General features: G+C 41.6%; 1 protein-coding gene across 1 annotated transcript in view; it reads left to right on the forward strand.

Moving 5' to 3' along the window:
• Positions 1 to 20981, forward strand: part of SULF2 (sulfatase 2) — a 179722-nt gene that overhangs the window by 8693 nt on the left and 150048 nt on the right. The window contains exon 2 of the mRNA XM_019539574.1: positions 7596 to 7711. The gene's annotated coding sequence lies outside the window, so the exon portion shown is untranslated. The remainder of the gene's footprint in view (positions 1 to 7595; positions 7712 to 20981) is intronic.

Below are 20981 nucleotides of genomic sequence, written 5' to 3' on the forward strand. Positions count from 1 at the left end.
GCACACACACACACATGAAATGTAGCAGGGCCCAATGCTGCACAGCCCTTGCTCTCTGCCTTCCCTTCCCTGTGGGGTTCCCACAGCCATGAGCAGGGTATGGGGCCCTTCCCCTCAGCCCCCCAGCTGTGTATTTTAAAGGGCTGGAGGAAGTGAGAGGGGCTGACCTGCACCCTGGACACATGGGGGTGGGGGGGAAATGCAAGGACTCCTTGGCACTAGGCCACTGTCTCTTTGCACCAGGCATCCTCAGAGGCTTCTTGATCTCTTCGGTGCAGCAATAGGGAGAATGTGGGGTGTTTTGAAGCGGGCACGGGACCCAGGGGCACCTACCAAGTCGCTTTGCCTCTTGCCAGGGCCATGCCTGGACCCAGTGCAGGGTGGGTGTCCCTGGGGGGAGGGGAAGGTGGTGGCTCTGATCAGGAGACAAGCAGGGATCCCCTTTCCCCAAACCCCTGCTGCCAACTCTGCCTGCGTCACTCACGCACCTCTGGGCAGCCATGGCCGCTGCTAGGGAAGTTTCTAGCACTCGCCTGCAGAGTTACTGCAGCTGCCTGATCGTAGCTTCCTCTTTCAGATGACGCGGCCTGGGTGGCCCAGCAGCCAGGCCAGTCACTGAGTAGCGGCAGGGGTTGGCATGGCTGGGAGCAGCAGCAGCAGGTCCCCGAGAGGAGCCAGCTAGCCCCTGCAGCACCTGGGCCAGCCTGCACCTGGCCACCTGGCAGCTCCACCACCAACGCATGGCTGCCCCAGTTGAGCAGCGCACCCGGGCACAATGTCCAAAGCAGCTGCACAAGGCCCTGGAGAAGCAACCAGGGCATTACGTGTCCCACCCCCACCTTCTCAGCCATCCAGAGCAGTGATAGTGCTCCAGCTAGGGAGGAGAGAGGTGAAGCCAACCCTGCTCGCCCAGCCCAGCCTAGGGCTGCAAAACATCCTGGGATGCTGAGGGACTGTGAGTTAACTTAAACCAGGAAGGGGTCTGGGACAGAAGTTCTTTAAGTGACGGCCCTAGGATTGCTGGGGATCTGGGCAAGAGAGTCATTTGGAGCCCCTTAGAGGCTTAATTTTGGTGATCTATAAGCAAGTTGGACATTTTTTATTTCACTTTCACTTTGCCCTATCCATGAAACTGCAATGAAAGTATCTTAGTACAACAGTATCTCAGTACAAATATTCAATGCAATTCATTTTTATTTTTGTAAAGTGTAGGGCCTTGGGCAGTCACCCAGTTTGCCCTCCCTAAGGGCCTACTGCTGTAAATTGGTGTGTCCTAAATCAGTTAAGTCTGATACTACATTCAGCCAGATTTATCTTAAATCAGTTTTGGTCATTTTGAAAGTGGTTTATGTGCACTGAATTGCTGTTCTGTTGCAGGTTTAAACCTGTTTCTGATCACTTAAATGGGTTTATGTGTAACTTCTGTCCCAGCCTAAAAAGAAAGCACTGAGCTTATTATACTGATTTCATGCTAAATGGTAATATTTTTTCCTGCTTGGAATTATTTTAATGAGGTTTTGTTTTATAAGATATTTTGTCTCTTTAATATCTTACTACTCCCATTCTTTTCATTCCTTTAAAAGTAGGTATGTTCTTTCTTCTGCATTCCAGAAACTGTTTTGAATTTTACCTCCAGAAGTACGTTTTCTCTCCCTGTTATTACAGACAACGTATGTACTTGTTAGAAACTGACAGGGTAGCTGTTTGCTGCAAGACTTATTCCCTGCATTGAGAACTTTAGCAAAGAAACCAAATTCTGTAGTGACACATACGGTAAACTGTCCATATAAAAACATTATAAATGTTATATGTCAACTGGCATTTCGCTAAAATGTGTTAATTTATATGGTTGATTTTGGTTTTTGACTTACTGGATCTAAGACGATGGTCAAACCAGATGGGATCAAAATTAGGTTTTGGTGTTCACCATCCATTTTTTAAAAATGCAATAAAATTGTTCATATTTTTCATACAGAATTATTTTTCCATAATCCTTTCTAAAGCAAAACTCTCATTAAAGTCAATGGGGTTGAACCCTGCAAACATGTATGACCAGGCATCCTTCTCGAGCTGGATGAATATGGTTTTCTTCATTCTTGTTAGTTAATGGCTGTTTAGACCAGGGGTGGCCAATCTGTGACATGGGTGCCACAAGTGGCATCAGCAGCCTTTATGTGTGACATGTGGCAGATTGGGAAGGAGGATAGGCAGCACAGGGGCAGATATGGCAGGGAACAGGAAGCAGAACATCAGGTCAGGCAGGGAACACAATGCAAGAAACAAGAAAACAGAGCAACAGTTTGGGCAGGGAGCACAGGGCAAGGAGCAGAAAGCTGAGTAGTAGATTGGGTAAGGAAATTGGATTGGAGTGGCACTGAGGGAGGTTGCTGGGATAATTTATTGCATGCCTGCCATAAAGGTTGGCTCCAACTTGTTTTGACTAAAGGTTACACTTCAAGAAATCCAGCAGAGCTGTAGAGGGCGAGAGGATTCAGCTATCTGGATCATTCCAGTAAACTTCTTTGTCTTTCAGTTTCTAGTTCCAGGAATTTTATGTACATTGAAGATGGAGAAGGTGGAACGTATAGTTCTAAACATAACCCAGGAAACACGTTTCCTAACCTTGGGGGTCTCCATTCTACATCCGGAAATTTGATTGCCTCCCAGAAAACTACAAGAGGTGAAATAAAATGATAACTATCAAGGGCTACTGACCTAGAATGTGGACCTAATTTTTCCCCTCTTTTTACTGGTGTAGTTACATAGACTCCAATATCAACAAAAGGAAATTCAAATCAAGGTTTTCACATCAGACTAATCAACCTGTCTTCCATTTTATAGCAGTAAAAGCTATGGATCCTGGTGCAATGATCTCTAGTCTTGAGCCATGTTTTAATGTTCCCCTAGTCTCCTGGGATGAACTTTTTTCAAGCTAACTGCATCAGTGGAAATGGGAAGGTAGTGGTCAGTGGGCACTACAGAGGCTAGGAGAGAGAAGCAAACCAAATGAGATGCTGGTAAGGGGAAACTGGAACTGAGTGAGCAATGAAATTTGGATTACAAGAAGTGACTGAGGTTGGGCAACTGGAAATTGCTGTGCAAGTAGACCAGGACTAGAAGGGTAGTGGAGTGAAAGACTTACCTCGAAGAAAAGTATGTATGGGATAAAAAATTGGGGATCCAGAAGGGGCTGACTTGCATGGCAAGAAGAATTGAGAGTAATTTAAGGAGATGGAGAAGATGTAGGAATAGTGTCAGATACTACATTGTGGACTGGGAGGGGAAGGGTAGGATCTTTGTCTTGTTTGTGGTAAATGAAGCAAGGCATTGCAGAAAGAGAAGGAATTGTCTCCTAGTTAAAGCAGTAGGACGCTGCCCTGAAGAACCAATTCCTGTTCCTGCTTTTGTTAGAGTGCCATGTCAGAGTGCTACACCGCTCACTTTAAAGCACATTTTTACTGCAGTTCTTCATTTGGTTGCCTGGCTTTGCAGAAGTGCTGACCACTCACAGCTGTGGCAGTAGTATCTTAGCTTTGAACCCTTGCTACATCCTCTGGAAAATCAAGCCCCAGGTATTTCTCTGGGCATCCAAAACTTAGTAGTTGTTTTTGGCCTTAGTTTCTGTGCCTCAATTCCCCATCTGTGAAATGCGAATAATACCACTACATTTCATAAGGCGAGCAGAGGGGGCTGTGAAATTAAATTAATATTTGTGAAACTACAGGATGCTATAGTGAGGACTGCCAGAAAAAAACTCATGAGGAAATCAATTCTGTCTTTAGAGCACAGTCTGAGAGGTGTGCAGTAAACTAAATCTGTAAAGAAAAAAATATTGAATCGTTACTCATTAAGTCAGCACTATATATTGTGTGCTCTGTGAGAGGTGTCCTGTGGAAAATACAGCATATGGTTGGGTAATTTAAAGTAGTGTCATGACCCATAAACATAAGGAGGTCAAATTAATGTTTCAAAGGTCAATTTAATTTTTACATTTTCTAACTGTTGCAGTGCTTAAATTTTCAACTATAATAATAGTTTTAATAGGTTTTTGTGTTTTATAAATAAGACAGGAATGTCTAGAACATTTGGGGTTTTAGTAATGCTTTGCTGCTCTTTGTCTTATCTTCAAATATTTACTTAAAGAAAATGCAATGGCAAAAATGGTCTATAATCATATTTTATAACCAAAGGGTTGTATTGTGTTCTGTAATTTGTTCATTACTGATCTTGGACATACTTACAATGCTTGCTTAAATATTTACTGGTGCTTCAAATACTTATCCATGAAGTAGCTTATAAATGTAATTATTACATACAAATGGACTGGGAAGCTTTCAAATCAGTCTAGGTTCCTTTTTAAAGCCATTTTGAGATTCCTTATTGTTTTATATAGTACAGTCTTACTAATTCTGATGTCCCTACAGTGAATAAACATTTTTTGTCATCCCATTCTTATAAAAAATTTAAAGCATGTGTCAGAGAGATGTCTTATACCCATGATGATGATACTTTTATCCAATATACAGTGTAACCTATACTATTAGTATACTACGAACTTGGAGCTTTAGCCATAACTAATTCAAACCTAATCTCTCTTTCGAAATTAAATGAACAGAGCACATGTCATGATGCAACAGCTCTGAAATGCCCACCACCGCGTCCTGTTTTCTCATTTGCTTACTGATGAAATGGGAGATCCTTTACAAATTAGTGTAAATTAGTGAGATTCTATTGCAGCGTCTGTCATAATAGAAAAGTGGAGTCATGTAGAGATGTATAAAATTACCACCTGATGTTTTAACATTGCCTTCTTTGCTGAGTAGTAATCATTCACCCTGGCATTTAGTAATCACAATAGTCTAGATATAGTTGCCCATTTATAAATGCAGTGAACAATGTGTGTTGTAAGCATTTGGCAATTAATAATCCATTTATGGTAACAGTAGGAAGTAGCAGCATGTGTATATCTGGATGTTATCAGTTCTTCAGGTGGACCACATGTCAAACAGCAGAATCAGAGCATGAATGCAATAATTGTAATTAAACATATTGTTTATAATTGTATTTTCAATATGTTGCTGTGAATATATTACAGCTTGCAAAGGACGAGGTATGCATATTTATTTTCTGTAGCTTGTTATCCTGTCTGCATAAATATTCAGTGAAGACATTTGTAGGGCAGAAACACTTGATAGATGCTGTATAAAGTGACAAGTGAAGTTGCCTGTGGTTTAATCTTGGGACAAATATCAACAGAAAATAATTCTGAATAATATTTCAAGTCTTTGACTTTTTTTGCTTGTGACCATATGAATAGCAGAACTATTTGTCATTATTGAGAACTTAATTTCCATAGGAACTAATCATAAAAGGATGTGAAGGAAAATAAACATTTAATTATTTCTTCCAGGTATATATCCCTGAAAAATAGCTTGGAATCTGAAAGTGAAATTCTGAGCAATTTCCATGATTTTTGCCTAGTGCCTAGAGAGTACCTGATGATACAAATAAACGAACATGATCAAGAGTTCTATCAGAAAAAGCAACCTTTATTTAGTGTTTCAGTTCTGCACCCATTATACAAACTTGTAGACGTTAGTAGTATTCTACTTCGTTGATCATAAATGTTATCTGCATAGAGATTTACGATGTACTGCATATAATCTATTTTTTGGATTAATATGTTATGCTAAGCAGTTCTAAAGCGATCAGCTGCTCTAGCTCCAATTACTGGCTGCTGAATTCTTCATCATGTTTTCCCCAAACTTAGCCATATATTCAAGCTTCTTATTTCCTAGATATTATAGGCATGTCACATAGTTGTGGGTGTACAGAATGATGAACAGTTAATCTACATGAACTAAAACAAGCTGCCTTGTAAAATCTTGATCTTTTAAACCTGTAGGCAGATATTAAGCCAGACTGGGTAGCCATGGGGGGAAGGTGGATCAATGCCAACATTTTACCCCAATGGCTTTCAGTGTTCCTCTAATTAGGAGGATTAACCAGATTTTTGTTGTACAGCAGCTGTATTGACCACCCAGCTGCCAGTCAGACATTTTAATTATGCTTTCTTTTTATTTTTTGAATTAAGTTGGCTCTAGAATTCATTCCATAAACTTTTGATCATAGCAGAGCTATTAAGATGTGAATGATCATTAAATGAAGTCTTGTGTTTCTGAGTGCAAGGTGAAATTTGAAGTATAAATAACACTTGAAGATGAGTTTAGTTTACTTGTTTGCAGATGCTGTAGAGGAATTGTTCAACTTGCAAAGAAAAAGGCATTTATGCTATACCCTTGGACAGACGCAGTTGACTGGAGGAAGTTAAGAGGGATTCAGCCCTACTTTTTTCAAAGCCCATGTCTGTATGACCTCAAAGTTGTACATAAAAATAGTACTGGGTAAATTCAGGAAAGGATTCCATCAGTATGCTTGAATTTTGAATATGCTGGAATTACTCAAAGGCGTGGTAAATCTTCATAAGGGTTACAAAGAGCCCATGCTATGGTTAACAAGGCTTATAAGAATTTTGATCCTTAAAATACAACACTATTCATTGACCTAGATAAATTGGAGGATTGAACCAAAAGAAATCTCATGAAGTTCAATAAGGACAAGAGCAAAGCCCAGCTCTTGGAGCAGAACAATCTCATGCACAGTACAGGTTGGGGATCAACTGGCTAAGCAGCAGCTCCGCAGAGAAGGACCTGGGGGTTACAGTGAACAATAAACTGAATACAAGCCAAAAGTGTGCCGTTGTTGTGAAGAAGGCTAACACCATACGGGGCTGCATTAGGAGCACTTCCAGCAGATCAGGGGAAGTGATTATTCCCCTTGATTAAGAGCTGGTGAGGCATCATTTGGAGTACTATGTCCAGTTTTGGATGTGGACACATTGGATGTGGGCCCTACAGAAAGGATTGAGCAGCGGTTAGCAGAGGGCAACAAAAATGGTTAGGGGGCTGAGGCATATGATTTTCTGAGGTTAGGCTGAGGGAACTGGTCTTATTTGGTCTAGAGAGAGGGGATTTAATAGCAGCCTTCAACTACCTGAAGGGTGATTCCAAAGAGGATGGAGCTGGACTGTTCTCCATGGTGGCAGATGGCCGAACAAGGAACAATTATCTCAAGTTACAGCAACAAAAGTTTAGGCTAGATATTAGGAAAACCTTTTTCACCAGGAGGGTAGCAAAGCACTGGGACAGGTTACCCAGAGAGGTGGTGGAATCTCCATCCTTGGAGGTTTTTAATACCCAGCTAGACAAAGCCCTGGCTGGGATGATCTAGCTGTGGATGGTCCTGCTTTGAGCAGGAGGTTGGACTAGATGCAACCTCCTGAGGTCCCTTCCAGCCCTCATTTTCTGCAATTCTGTAACTAGCTCTAACACTCTAGAACAAATATATTAAATTTATTTTATTCCTGCTTCCCACCCCATTTTTCTTTTACTCTGAAGTTCTTTTCCCCCTTCATAGATGTGGGAATGAGGAGATGTGTTCTGTAGTCTGCAAAACCTGTGCTCCCACGTTTTGGGGTGCAGGAATACCAAATTTATATTTGCTGTTTAGCTCACTGCGGTTTGTTTTTGTTTCAGGTTCTGTCTTCCACGTCCAGCTCCTACATCAGCTTGGGAACATAAGTTTCAGGCTCTTGTCTCTTCCCATCTGCACTCCAGCCACGCCATTCCAGGGGATCAGTGTCCTGAGTAGGGTAGGTGATGGCTAATTTTAATGCATGATGGCAAGAGATGTAACCAATTGGAATAGGGGGAAGGAGGGCTCAGAAAAATATGAGTATTTGTTTGCCTCATTGCAAACTTTGAGAAAAGAGGAGTTGTAACTGATTAAAACTTGCACCCTAGGCACAAACCCTAGTGCAGTGGGAGACTCTGCTGTTGCTGGGGCCGGGGGGTGGGGAGTGGTTCAGTGTCACCAGCAGCTGGAGGATTGGTGTCCCCTCGGACTCCTATCCTGGCCCAGCGCTGCCAAATCCTGTCACTAGTGGAGCATGGAGACACTGAATTTCTCCCATTCCTCCCTAAATACTGCTCCAGCTCTAGTGATCGGTGCCCCCTTTAATTCAGTGCCCGGGACTCATGCCCCATCACCCACAGCTGTTTCTGCTCTGGTAGCAGGATGCGATGTTTCCTGCAAGTGTTCTAGAGAGAATGTGGGCAAAGCACTTCAACTTGTTGGCTGGCGAGTGTTGACAGGAAAATCCAGCCAGTTCAGCAAAGATGTCATCTAATCTGGTATTTAAAAGGGCTAATTTACCACATCTTGGATGAGTCGTATTGCATGCAGACAGTGCTTAGATAATGTATGTTTATTCCATCACCCAGTATATTGTGAAGTGGTAGCACTGCTCCTTTTAAGAAAAAGCTGTATACTTTCTTGTGTGGCTGGATTGAAGGACCGACTCCAGTTTTCACAGTAACATAGAAGGACAACATTATAATAAATTACAGTCCAAAAAATGCTAGTTAAGTGCAAGGGGTTCACAGTTTAGGCTCCTGATAGTAATTGTATCCTGTTGAAATAGACTGGGTGTGACAGATAAGGTCCTCCTTGCTCTAAATGCCAGTGATAAAAAATGTATACGCTTGCTTTTTGCAAACCTTGCCTCGTGCATTGTTCTTACTGCTGAAACTAAACTGCGGCAAACATTTCTGGGTTCTTATCAGACGGGGAATCGAATGTTATACTACTTTCATATAAGTTAGAAAGTCGATAAAAGATTCCTTCTAGCCATTGATAAATCTTTAGCAAGGGAGAATCATGAAGCAATCTTCTGCTTTGGGATTAAAGTCAGCCGTTTAAAAATAAATAAAAACTTCAAATACAAAGATGCTTATGCCCCCAAAGAGCTTGATCTGTGAAGCTGAGGAGAATCCTGCACTACACTCGGTGACTTCATGGTCTATCAGTGGCTTAAGGGATAAACAATTACAGCACTGTATGGGAGTGGGAGTCTTGCTTTGAGTAAACAAAATGCCTAGGCTGGAGTTAACCACAGTATCTAGGTCATTTATTAGGCAGAGGAAAAAGTGTTGCTGCGGTATGGGAAGCCAATTTGCTTCAGCTTGTGCTGGAAGTTAACTAAATATTCCGCATAAGCAAGCCTTGGGCATCTATGATAAGTGCATTCCAGGTTTCTAAATACTAGCTTCAAAATTTTGTTGGGAGCAAATCCTTTTTTTGGTAGAATTGTTTAAGAAGTCACCGGGTAGACTGTATATCAGCACAATAACAACGTTTTAAATATTAATCTTTCATGAAGGCTACTGAACCCTGCTTCCATCCTTATCTTTACTGGTGAATGATTGAAAATGTTCGCTTGTATGTGAAGAAGTCTTTTCTAGGTGTCTTATTTCCTCTCTTTTTTTTTTTTCCTTTCCAGCAGCCAAATTTATGGGTAATCTGCCTCTTTAATAAAAGCATGGATATGTGTTGTAAATGGAAAAAATGAATGCAGTGTCCTGAATGGAGTTTCTGTATACTTACTTCTGTGGAAGTGCAAGCTGCATTTGATACAATAGATGCAAGTACTTTGTTTTGGGACTCTTTGAGGAGGACAGGCACTGGGCATCCATTGGATAGCCTGTATTCCAGTCTACGAACAGTTTAACCTATGTGCTAACACGTTGTAGTCAAACATTTGAAAAGCCAAAAAACATTATCTTTAAGGTAGGTATTTAGGGCCTGATCCCACAAGCTCAGGAACATACCCAGTCTTACTGAATTCAATGATCATTAGGTTGCAGAATTAGGATTTGCTGGTCTAACAACATAAATGTAAAAATGAAGATTTAGTATCCATGTAATGGCTTAATTAAACTAATGTTGGAAAAAAGGTTTGCTTGTTACTACTGCAGCATTCAAAATAATATCGATAAAAGCGTATAGATTTATATGCGATAGTCTTAACATTACTTTACCTTTTGTTAGAAAAATACAATCCATTTCATTTACAGCATGTTTTTGTTTTCACCACAGTCTTTAAAAACAACACCTTGTACTTGAATGCATAGACATTTTTACTTCAACACTTTAATGGAGTCTGTGTGTTTTACAAATATTGTATTCGAGATGCAAATATGGTTCTTGATGCACTTGAAGCATTAATAGAATGGAAATTGAAGCTGAAAAGTGTGTCAGTGAACAGATGTAAAAAATTTTAGATGGGTGTATCTTGATAGCACTTGCTGTCATCCTTCAGTACACCTTTGCCTTGCCCTGGAGTAAATGGAAGCAAAATGCTATTGAACTATGAATAATTTACCTGTAAAAATTACTGGTAGCTGCATTGCATTGTTTGTAGAACTGGCTAGATTCTCAGATGAAATATCAGAATATCTATGCAAGAGAGAGAGCTGGATGAAGGGGGGATTTTTCACTAAATGCAGCTCTTTTTGTGTATAGGTGTGTTCTGCTACACACAACCCTCCACCCCCGATATCTGTGTGCATTTTATGCGGATTTATTTTAGAGAAATTAAGTCCCATCAGCAAGAAGTTATGATCCATTTACAGTACTGAGGGCTGAAAGCCTATTTGTAAACAGAGTGCTATTAGTGTAGAAGGTATAGAGCCAGATCCAGAAACCTGTATTCATGTGAAACAGCATCTTCCCTGACAAGTGCTCCCTTACTGGGTTGCATGGTTCAGTGGAGCACCTTATGGCATTCTAAGTTTCTTGAAGTGCTTAATTTTTTTTCTTTCCCCTTGCTGTTTTAGATATTGAAGAAGCAAGAAAAATGTAATCTTCTAAACTCGAGACTTTTTTTGACGCAAATAAGGAAGAGGCTAAATTATAAACTTAACGTTATTTGTAGACCAGACTTACTTTGTAGTGTTCATGGACACAATCTTGTCACCCCCTCACACCAAAAACTCCCATTAAGTCAATGGAACTGAAGCCACTGTTTTGAAATGAATCTATTGGGGCCCACACTCTGAAAAATTTTGACCAAAAAGTGACTTCACAGTTGAAAACTGCTGAAGAAGGTCAATTAGAGACAACATTTGCTTTGGTGTTTGTACTTGTAAACACTGTCCTCAGGTTTTGCTGGTATAAATCTGCCAAAAAAATCTTGTGTTTTATTTTTATTGTGTAATCTTAAACAATTCTGCACACAGGGATACGAAGTTGTAAGAATAATATAACCTTTTATAAGTAACTTTTATCTGGAATCGAAACAGATTGATAAATTCCTCTTAAGAGACTACTGCAGAAATGAGATAATGAATAAGGCTTTGTTGAAACTTGCTGTCAGTATGTAAATTAGCAGGACGAAAATCACTATAGACCAGAAACTTTCCAGTATACCTTTATAAGCAAAGGAAGATAAGAAAGATCTAGAAAACGAACTATTGGAAGTGGTTACCCTGAAAACAGCTGTAAGTTGTTGAAGAGGAGTACTCTTACATGTGTTGTTAGTAACTTTAATGAAACAGGGGTGTTAAAAGGAAAAAATGGGAAAGTTTTTGTTCTGTTAAATCATTGAGGAAAGAAGTACTAACCACACAGATTATTTATCGTAGTAAAATTTTCAGAAGGTTTTTATTAAATTAACGATTTTTCCATCAAATATCACTTATAGTAAGACTGTTGCTACAATACCTTGAAAATTTTCAGAAATAAAATGTAAAGGGTTTGGGAGCCAGGGAGAGGCATAGCAATAATATTTTACAATAGATTCTTTAACCAGAATTGGAACAAAATCCATTTAGACTGGGACAGTGTTTATGAGATCCTACTGAAGATCATTGTAGTTAACTTATTCTACACAAACACCATTGAGACAGCATGGATAAAGGCAGTCAATGAAAACCAATTAACTACAAACTGATTAAAAAGCATTTTTTCACCAGAGAATTATGAAGTGGAATAGCCACTCAGTACATTTTAAATGCATCTATTGACCTTCTATTTCAGTTAAACAGAAAATTGTATTTTTATCTAATAGTTTCTCTCCTCTGTTCACAGTAACTTCGTTATTTGTGCTATTGTTTCAGTTAATAAATTAATTCTGAAGCCATTCTCCATCAGTTTAATGTTAGGCAAACTTGTGATCCAGTCATTCATTATCTGTGATGTCCTTGCTACCAATGTTGGAGATGCAGCCTGGTGGCTCAAATGGAAGATGTCACTCATGTATAAAAGGCACCTTCTTTGTGTACTTAAGGATGTAAAAGAAAGCTTATCTGTGAGGACTTAGGAAACAAAGGACTAGGGTTGCTATTGGACTGGATTACATTAACAGTGCTTTTTGAATGTTAATATTTCAGATCTCCCTTTTATCCTGGGATGAAAAAATGCAGCTAGGAAACAGCAAGTTTATTCTTCTAAGTTCTTTAATATAAATTTCAGGCTTTTAAGACTGAAAACCAAGTTACAGAATACAAACTAAGGCAATGTATGGGCATTATATTTCTAGCAAGACCTATGCTCCTTTTAATGTAGCAAAAAGTGAGCATTCAGCTGTACAACCATTTTTTATTGTAAAAAAAACCCAACCCCCCCCCCCCCAAAAAAAAAAAATCCATGAAGGCTCCACAAGGAAATACAGGCAGTCTTTGGACAGACGACACAATTGATTTCTGAAAACCGTGTCGTAAGTTGAAATGTAACTCAGAACTGATTTTCCCGTAGGAAACAATGTTATAAATGGGGGATTGCTTCCTGAACCAGGTCCAGGTATGTGGTGCAATGCCCTGTAACTTGTAAAGGACATGGCTGGGACAAAATGGAGCCAGCATGAAAGCCCTTCCCTCCCAACTTTCCTTTGGATTGATGAAGTGGCTGAATCATAGTACCTCCACCTACTGCACTTATCATACTGCCTCCCCCACTGGACTGGCCTACATCAAACTGGAAGGTGAACTAGAAACAACTTTGCCAGGGCCTCAGTCATGTCTGCATGACTATATGTGATGCTGTGCACCAGCCCGCACAGGAGCTGGACACGCTCTTTGAAAAATGGGTGGCAGCCTTTGACTCTGTGCCAGTAGCGCACACTGTACCTGCTACACTGGACTGAAGGAAATTCCAGGTCTTCTCTGTATCCATTTCCCTCAACTCCTCTTTCCATATGACTTCACTAACTAGTTCCTTAAATTGTCAAAATTTGCCCTTTGGGAAGGGGAGGAACCCTTAGCTATAGGCTTAGTTTGATCCTCCATTTATGTGAAAGTGAATTGACTGGGAACTAAGGTATCTTCCTTTTTTCCTCCTTTTTTTTTCTTTTTCTCCCCCTTTGTTTCCTGTTGTGGCCTTGTAACTTTCCAAAAACACATCTAAAACATATACACCTAGACTGGGAGCCGTAGGGTGCGTGGGCAGCAGGGATCTGTTGTGGACTGGATGTGAAATTGCTGAGCCATTTTCACAGTAGAAACTGTGAACAGATGCACTGTGGCTTTACACTCCCGGTGTTATGAGGGAGGTCTCTGGGAAGTGTAGTTGACTGGATGGCCAACCACTCAGTGTTTTCCTCCATGTTCGACTATCTTTTAGATACCTCTGGAGATGTGGGGGCTGGCTTCATAAAGCACACTGAGATCTCTGCACACTGGTGTTCCCCTATTGGCTGTGGAAACCAACACTACAGGCTCTCAGTATGCTCTGAGATGCTCTGAACAACTGGGCACTTGAATGCCTGTATATGCATTTCTCATCATATTTTTGTGGTGCTTCAAATTACAGGGAAATTATTAGAACTGCAAATGAATGCCTGTCCATATGTTGAACAAACAGAAAACAGTTTACCTAAAGTGGCTTACCTGAATTTATCAATGCTATACAGTTAAAAGTTACAGTATCTTTGGCCCCTGTCAACATGTTATTGGTATTGCACAATTAACTGGTTAATTGTGCAATTATCTTGAGATCAGCTACATGTGCAAAGTAGCTATCATACCATAAAGAGCTCCAACCAGCTATAAAGGTAAACCTCAAAAATGTGTACTAACTGTACAGCTGGTTGCTATTGAGCTTAAATTTTGCATGTATAGCAGGGTATCCCCTGTGGCTGGGAGAACCATCAGCTGCAGGCTCCCAGTCACTGGGCTCTGCCTTGCCCAGGGTGTGGCCATGATAGCCCACCACTGGGGGTGTCTGAAAACTTTGGGGCAGGGAGATTGCTGCTGTTGCATCAGGGGTCCATGAAACCCCCAGGGCAGCGAGATCACTGCAGCGGCAATCTCCCTGTCCCAGAAGTTTCACTCCCCACAAGGCAGAGAGATCCTACAATTATGCCTCTTGCCATGTGTGTGTGGCATAGCAGGAGGTGTGATTATGATAATATGAATTGCACCTTGGATCCCATTGCGCCTTTACCTGCATATGTATAGGGGACCTTAAAAGAGATTTTTCCTCTTTTTGCCAAAACAATTTAGCCTCTGACTCATACAGCAGTCTGTGATGGTGCATGTTTGTTTGTTATTTACATTTTTCCTTTCCTCAAAACAACTATTACTCTTCTAAGAAGATTGTCTTTTTATATTTTGTCTGAGCCCAGCTGCCGTATCAGTAGATAAGGCCAGTTATATGCAGTACAAACAAAATCTTAGATTTCGTGCATCACATAAAATGTTTATGTTCATCAGTGCTGTCTCAGCAGATGCAGGAATATACAGTAGTCCCTAGGAGTTAAAGACAAAAAGAATTACTTAGCCATTTTTGGCCGGGTTCTGGTTTTCAATTTCCTGTGTTCTGGTTGCTCAAAGCAGTAGGCAAAATATAATTATATCATTTTCAAAAACATTATTATGCTGCCTCTGATAATTTAAGGTAAGAGGCAAGGATTTTTTAGGGTGATATCTTTTTATTGGACCAACTATGTAGTTGGGATACAGTTAGACAAGTTTTCAAATGCAAGACCTCCTTCCTCAGAGCAGTTCTTTTTCAGACCTGATCAAATGTCTTGCATTCCAAAGCTTGTCTAACTCTATCCCAGTTACATAGTTGGCCCAATAAAAGATATGTTCCTTAAGAAATCCTTGCCTCGCGTAATGTCTGGACCATCACAGCTACAACATCACTCTTACACTACTATAATTTAAGATGGAACTCATACTTGTGCTGAGAACCAAGGTAGGGCTTACAAACTATTGCAATCCCATTTTAAGCCATATTTTGAGAATAAAAAGGTGCATAAGCTGTATGCTGATTCTGTGCATAAGGTAAAATTTAACCTGCTTGCTCATTGGCTTTTTCTTAAGCAACGTATGGTAAGAGCTAGTCACTACTTGCAGACCTCCAAGATTTGTTTTAAGAAGGGCTTTGATTTGGTAGCTGACTTAAGCTTTAGCACCAGCTAGTTTACATAAGTAGTCACATAAACGTGTACTTCAGTGCAGGCTAGTCACTTAAGTTACATGTTCAAGGTCATGAGTAAACTTGTACGACATGCTGAAAGCTGGGCTGCTGCAGATATACTGCTACCAGCGTAGAATACAGCTTACCCGGGTATGTCTACACTTGCTGCAGTCACACCTGTGATTTATGATGTAGGCATCCAAAAATTCTACCCAGGCCCCTTGTTAGTTTCAGGGCTGTCTTATGAGTAACCCATGGCTTTGACAATTCAGTCAAAATTTCAATATGGTCTTTACATTTAATTAGTGTGGATCTTGGTATCCTGTGTCTGTTCAATGGAGCAGTTGCATGTTATCTAGATGTCCACTCTAATTTCTTTTGAATACAGTATTCATGTCTTTTCTGAACTACCATGTCATTTTGTTCAGATCTGTTTAATAAATGCCCCTAGAAAGGAGCAGAGAAAACTGCTCTGAGCTTCACATTGTCTTAAACTGGGAATTTTCCAGAGCTGTGTATAAAAGCAACAGCATTTGCCTGTATTCTTGTCTACAGCTCTATCTGCTTTCGCATTCAGCAGACACCTCCTAAGCTCAGTCCTGGCACCACTTTTCATGCTGGCATTTGGAAAAGGGAACCTCTACCTGTGCTGGGAAATTCTTTTCTGTCTAGATCTGGGACATCTACCCACTTTTCCTGTTGCTCTAACCTTTTCACCTGGTGTGCAGAGGCTGGAGCAGGTAGAGGGAACTTCAATTTTTCAGACTTCCTATTGAATATCCTGCTCTACTTAGAGTGTACCCTTGCTACGATGTCTGCATCCTCAGTGTTTCTGAACTTTGATAGCTAACCCAAATGAATTTCAAAGAGTTGCTAATTTCAGCTTGTTCTGAATTGAGGCATGACTTTATTTTAGAGTAACTGAAGAAGATATGCTTAGCACTGATTTCTGATGACCATTAATCTTTAAAAGCTTGATTTTATAGTCCCATGTTAACTTTCCTACACCAGTGAGGTATAATACAGATATAAACAGGTTCAATTCCTGAACCGAAGAATCCGTGGAACAGTACAATCCTGGAAAAAAATGAAAAATGTCATTCACTTCTCTATTAAACATGCTCCATAATATGTCTTACAAATGGGCTGTGTGGTGTCCCTTCTAAAATAAACCAATAATGCCCTTCCGCATACCAGTTCTGTGGAGAGTTAAGTAAGTTTTTGTAATACATAGGCAATATAATTAAATATCCACAATCCATTATCTCCCTGAAGCCTTAATTCTAGCAGGAAAACGTTACTTCAAATGTGGAGTGAAAAACTAGAAAACCTTGTGTTATGAAAGAGGTCAGCTTTGTCATTGACTTTGTTGAGACCAAGTTTTGACTCTGAGACTGTTCAGGAAGAAATGAAAAAATGTCTGTTCATAATCAGGCCAAAGTAACAGATTTTAAACAAGCAAAGGTGAAGCTCAGTGAGTTTGTTGGAATCTGTGCACATTTTCTGTTTGTGGAGGTAAATGCCCTTTTCCCCATAACTCTTGGAAAGAGAACCATGTATGGGAAAAGTTTCACGAAAAAGTTGCAGGGCAAACCAGGGCAGGGGTTTTCAGTAAGTTGGTTTTCAGTAAGTTGCCCCATGATAATTGGGTTTGTGCATGCTCTTACTTCCCTTTTAAAAGGGTCAGTGGAGGGGTTGCTGCTGGGGAATGCACATCAGCTATTACAAAATAGCTGTCAGGTCTGTGTGGCTAAGTACAGACAGTCAAAAAGCCCAAGGCAGAGTTAATTCAATCTAGGCAGCTTCATCTAAGCTGCGTAGGTTGAACCAATAACCAGCTGAACTGACATTTGGGTTCTCAATTGGGGGAGGCCTGCACTGACCCAAGCCAGTAGGCAGGGGGGGCGCTACAGCATGTCTCCCAGCCTGCTGGCCATTGCCAGAACAGCCAGGTATCCCTGATTGCCCCTCCACCAGTACATGCCCCCAACCCTCAGCTGGCCCCCCACCCCCACACAGATTAAGGTGCTGTCAGGGTGCTGGCCTACCGTGGGGGAGCCTCCCACTCAGGATGTTTCCCTAGCCTGGGTTCCCCAGCCCATGCAGCCCTGGGGAGCTGAGGGGAATTCCTCCCCTCCCAGCTGCTAATTTGCTTCAGCTGCTGCCACAGGAGGGAGGGAGAAAAGTCCTTTCAGCTTGGTATTTGCCCATGCAGCCCAGTACGGGGACTTCGGGGAGCCCCTGCCTTGGGAAGCTTTCCCCCAGCCCCAGGCAGCCCCAGAGAGCTGAGGGGATTTCTTCCCGTCCCCAACCCCAGAGCTATTTGCCTTAGCCCCTGCGAGTCTTGGGGATAGCCCAGGGCAGCCTCAGGTAGCAGAGGGAAACTCTTCTGCTCCGCTGCAACTAGTTTTGTCACAATGCACAGCAGCTGAGGCAGAAGTGGCTGCAGAGGAGCAGAAGAACTTCTCTGCACTCCCTGAGGCACCCAGGGGCTAAGGAGAGTACTCTGGGGTTCGGGAGGGGAAGAATTCCACTCAGCTCCCTGGGCTGGGGGACCCTGGGCTAGGGTCAGGGAAAGCCCCCCATGCTGAGCTGTATGGGCAGGCACTCGGCCTGGAGTTCTTCTCCCTCCCTCCCATGGCAGCCACTGAAGCGATCAGCAGCTGGGAGGTGGGAGGCCTGCCAAGGTTCAGAAAGTCCCCACCACAGAAGCTGTGTAGACCCTGGCTAGAGGGGTCCACAGGAACCCCCCTGGTCCCCATGAGCTGACAGACAAGGCAGGAAGCAAACTAATGATCAGAGAAGTGAGGCAGTCCCTGCTCTACTGGAGCAGACAGCATAGCCCAGAACTGTTGAGCATCCTGGGATGCTGGGGGACTGTGAGTTAACTTGAACCAGGAACGGGTCTGGGACAGAAGTTCCATAAACAAGTTTGACCTAAATCAGTTAAGTTTGACACTACATCCGACCAGGTTTATCTTAAACTGGCTTGGGCCATTTTGAAAGTGGTTTATGCACCCTGAACTTGTTTGTGTTTGGTTACAGGTTTAAACCAGTTTCTGATCACTTAAAGCGGTATATGTGTTACTACTGCCCCAGCCATTGTTTCTGAGTCCCTGCAACTTTTTAACCCTGTTTCATTCAGCCTTAAAGATACAGTAGTTTTGCTACATTTGTATCTCTGTAGCAGCACACAGATATAACAGCGACACTGTAACAGTTTATCTCATAGTGGTATTATTGCTACATTTTTCTACACCCTGAGACTGGTAAATTCTTTCTGCCTAAACAGTCCAAATTCTCTTCACAAGACAGGAAAATTAAATGCTAGTTTCTATAGCGAAATGCACTCTGGAAATTCAGATTGCTGACTGAAGCATTATATTTTTAAAAATAAATAGATAACAGCTACAGCAGGGGCCTGCAACATTTTTGTGCAGAATGCTAAAAACACCTGCAACTTCAGCTTGTAAGGTGTTGGTGTGCCAGAGGCAGATGGTGGGGGAGCCACAAGGGGCCCGATCCTTGTTCTGGCCATGTAACCCTGGTCCCTTCTCCACCATCCACCCAGAGGCATGCATGCCAAGCAAAATGCTTTCAAATGTCACACTGGCACCTGTGCCCGGGGTTGCCTACCCCTGAGCTACAGTTTTCTTCACACAAAGAAGCCACCTCCATTATAAGCTTTAGTATATCTCAGGATTTGGAAAAGACCATAATTTATATTGGGTGGTCCCTGTAAAAGCTTTGGGGTATATATTCCTTTCCATAATATACAGAGAAGTGTGCATTTTGCTTTAATTGTGCTTCTTAATTAAAATAATGACTCGATATTTTCATTGTCAGGCTACAATATTTTCACTACATCCCATTACGAATTTTTTTTTCTGATTTTTCTGGATACCACACTAAGTAATTTTGGTAGTTTGTGACTTCCATTATTTCATTAGTGCAGCATTACCTGCTATCGTTATACTACCAGAAGACTAACTGGGTAATATGTAGTGGGGAGGTAAATATCTTAAGAGGTAAGGCACAAAAAGAATATTTTAAGGCAAGAAATGTGCAAAGAGAGAGGTCTTGATTCTGAACTGCCATGCACCTTTTTGGTTGGTTAAACTCACTACACACAGGTGTCAGAAATGCTGTCCAATTAACATGGTAGTGTTATCACACTTTGCACTGGCTTCTCCCAGGTGCAAGTGATTTACTATCTGTATGTAGCACCTGCAGCTCTCAGTCATGAGCAGTTGTGTAGACAGCAAACAAACAGAGTGAGTGTCTTCACAGCACCATGCAGGGCTGTATAGAAAGAACCAATCTCTAGTTCTAAATGAGCTGGCTCAATTACCAGAAGCAGTGTAGCTGTGAGCATGTGGCACTGCCTAGTCTAATTTATCCTGCTTCTCAGGCACTCTACTGTCACGTAGATACAGTTCAGGCTAATTTGCAGCATATCATCACTGTTCATCATCTGTACCCTTGCTTTTTAAAGCAGTTTACAAGCTCTAGAAATATTTTGTCTTTTTTAACTGCTACAGCAGGGGCGTCAAACTCATTTGGTCCTCCCTGGATCTGCACCCACCTGTGGCAGCAGGGTGAGCAGTGGCAACATTAAACACCACAGGTGTCTGAGCTGCTGTGTTGCTGCCACCATTTGCCCTGCCCCTGAACTCCCAGCCCGTTCAGAACCCCTGTGAGCGGGACGACACGACCTGCCCTGGGGTATGAAATGGCCCCTGCCCTTTGGGTTCTTTAGACTACAAGCTCCTAAGGGCAGGACAAAGGGAAATTGTCTCATTAAGTCTGTTTAAAAAGAAAGCAGTGTCATGGAGATCATTTAGAATCTGCTATAAAACACACTCGTTTCCCTCAAAATCTCTTTGTAAATTTGGGTAGGCTTACTTTTCAAAAGTACTAAAATGACTTGGCCTCCTAAATGTAATAGATTTGCAATGAGCATTAAAGGCCGAGGTCTGTCTTGAAAATGGGACTTGGAAGCTTCAGGCATTTACTGCTTTTAAAAATTTGACACGCACTGTGAAAGGGCTGCATATTCATCTCAGGTTGTTTGCCTTTTTTTGCTTAGTTTTGTTTTGAGTACCAGGTTAGAAGGACATTATTAAGGTGGCAAAGTAAAGCATTGAGAGATGATGAAAAGCCAGAATTAAGGGTGTCTGTGCCTCATTCAATGCACAAGGACAAACGGTGCTCATTTAATGAATAGCTATTCAATATTTTATCATCACTGCTGAGCACATGGCCCCAGGATTTATTTGCTGCACATTATTCAAATTTGGCTTTAAAGACAAAATTATTTATTTCTTTGTGGGCTTTTCCATGGTGCTTGCTATTATCTGATCCAAGTCTTTCCCAAATACTATCTTTACAGCCCCCGGGAACTGGAGAAATGCTGGTGACTCCATTTTACAGATGAGTAACTCGGAAATTTTAAAATCAAAAGTATCCGCTCATTTTAGGTGCCCCACACGACATGCCTAGGGCCTGGTTTTTCAGGATTCTTAACACAATAGATCCTGAATTGTTCATATCTCTGAATATTTAGTTTGCAACCCATGTCATTTGCAGCAGGTTGCTGAAGTAGAGATAGAATAGCACAGCTGCTTTCAGGGGTGACAGGTGCCTCCTGAGTCGGGGGG

The sequence above is a fragment of the Crocodylus porosus genome, unplaced genomic scaffold, assembly GCF_001723895.1.
Source record: "Crocodylus porosus isolate Cpor-Errol unplaced genomic scaffold, CroPor_comp1, whole genome shotgun sequence".
NCBI classification, from domain to species: domain Eukaryota; kingdom Metazoa; phylum Chordata; order Crocodylia; family Crocodylidae; genus Crocodylus; species Crocodylus porosus.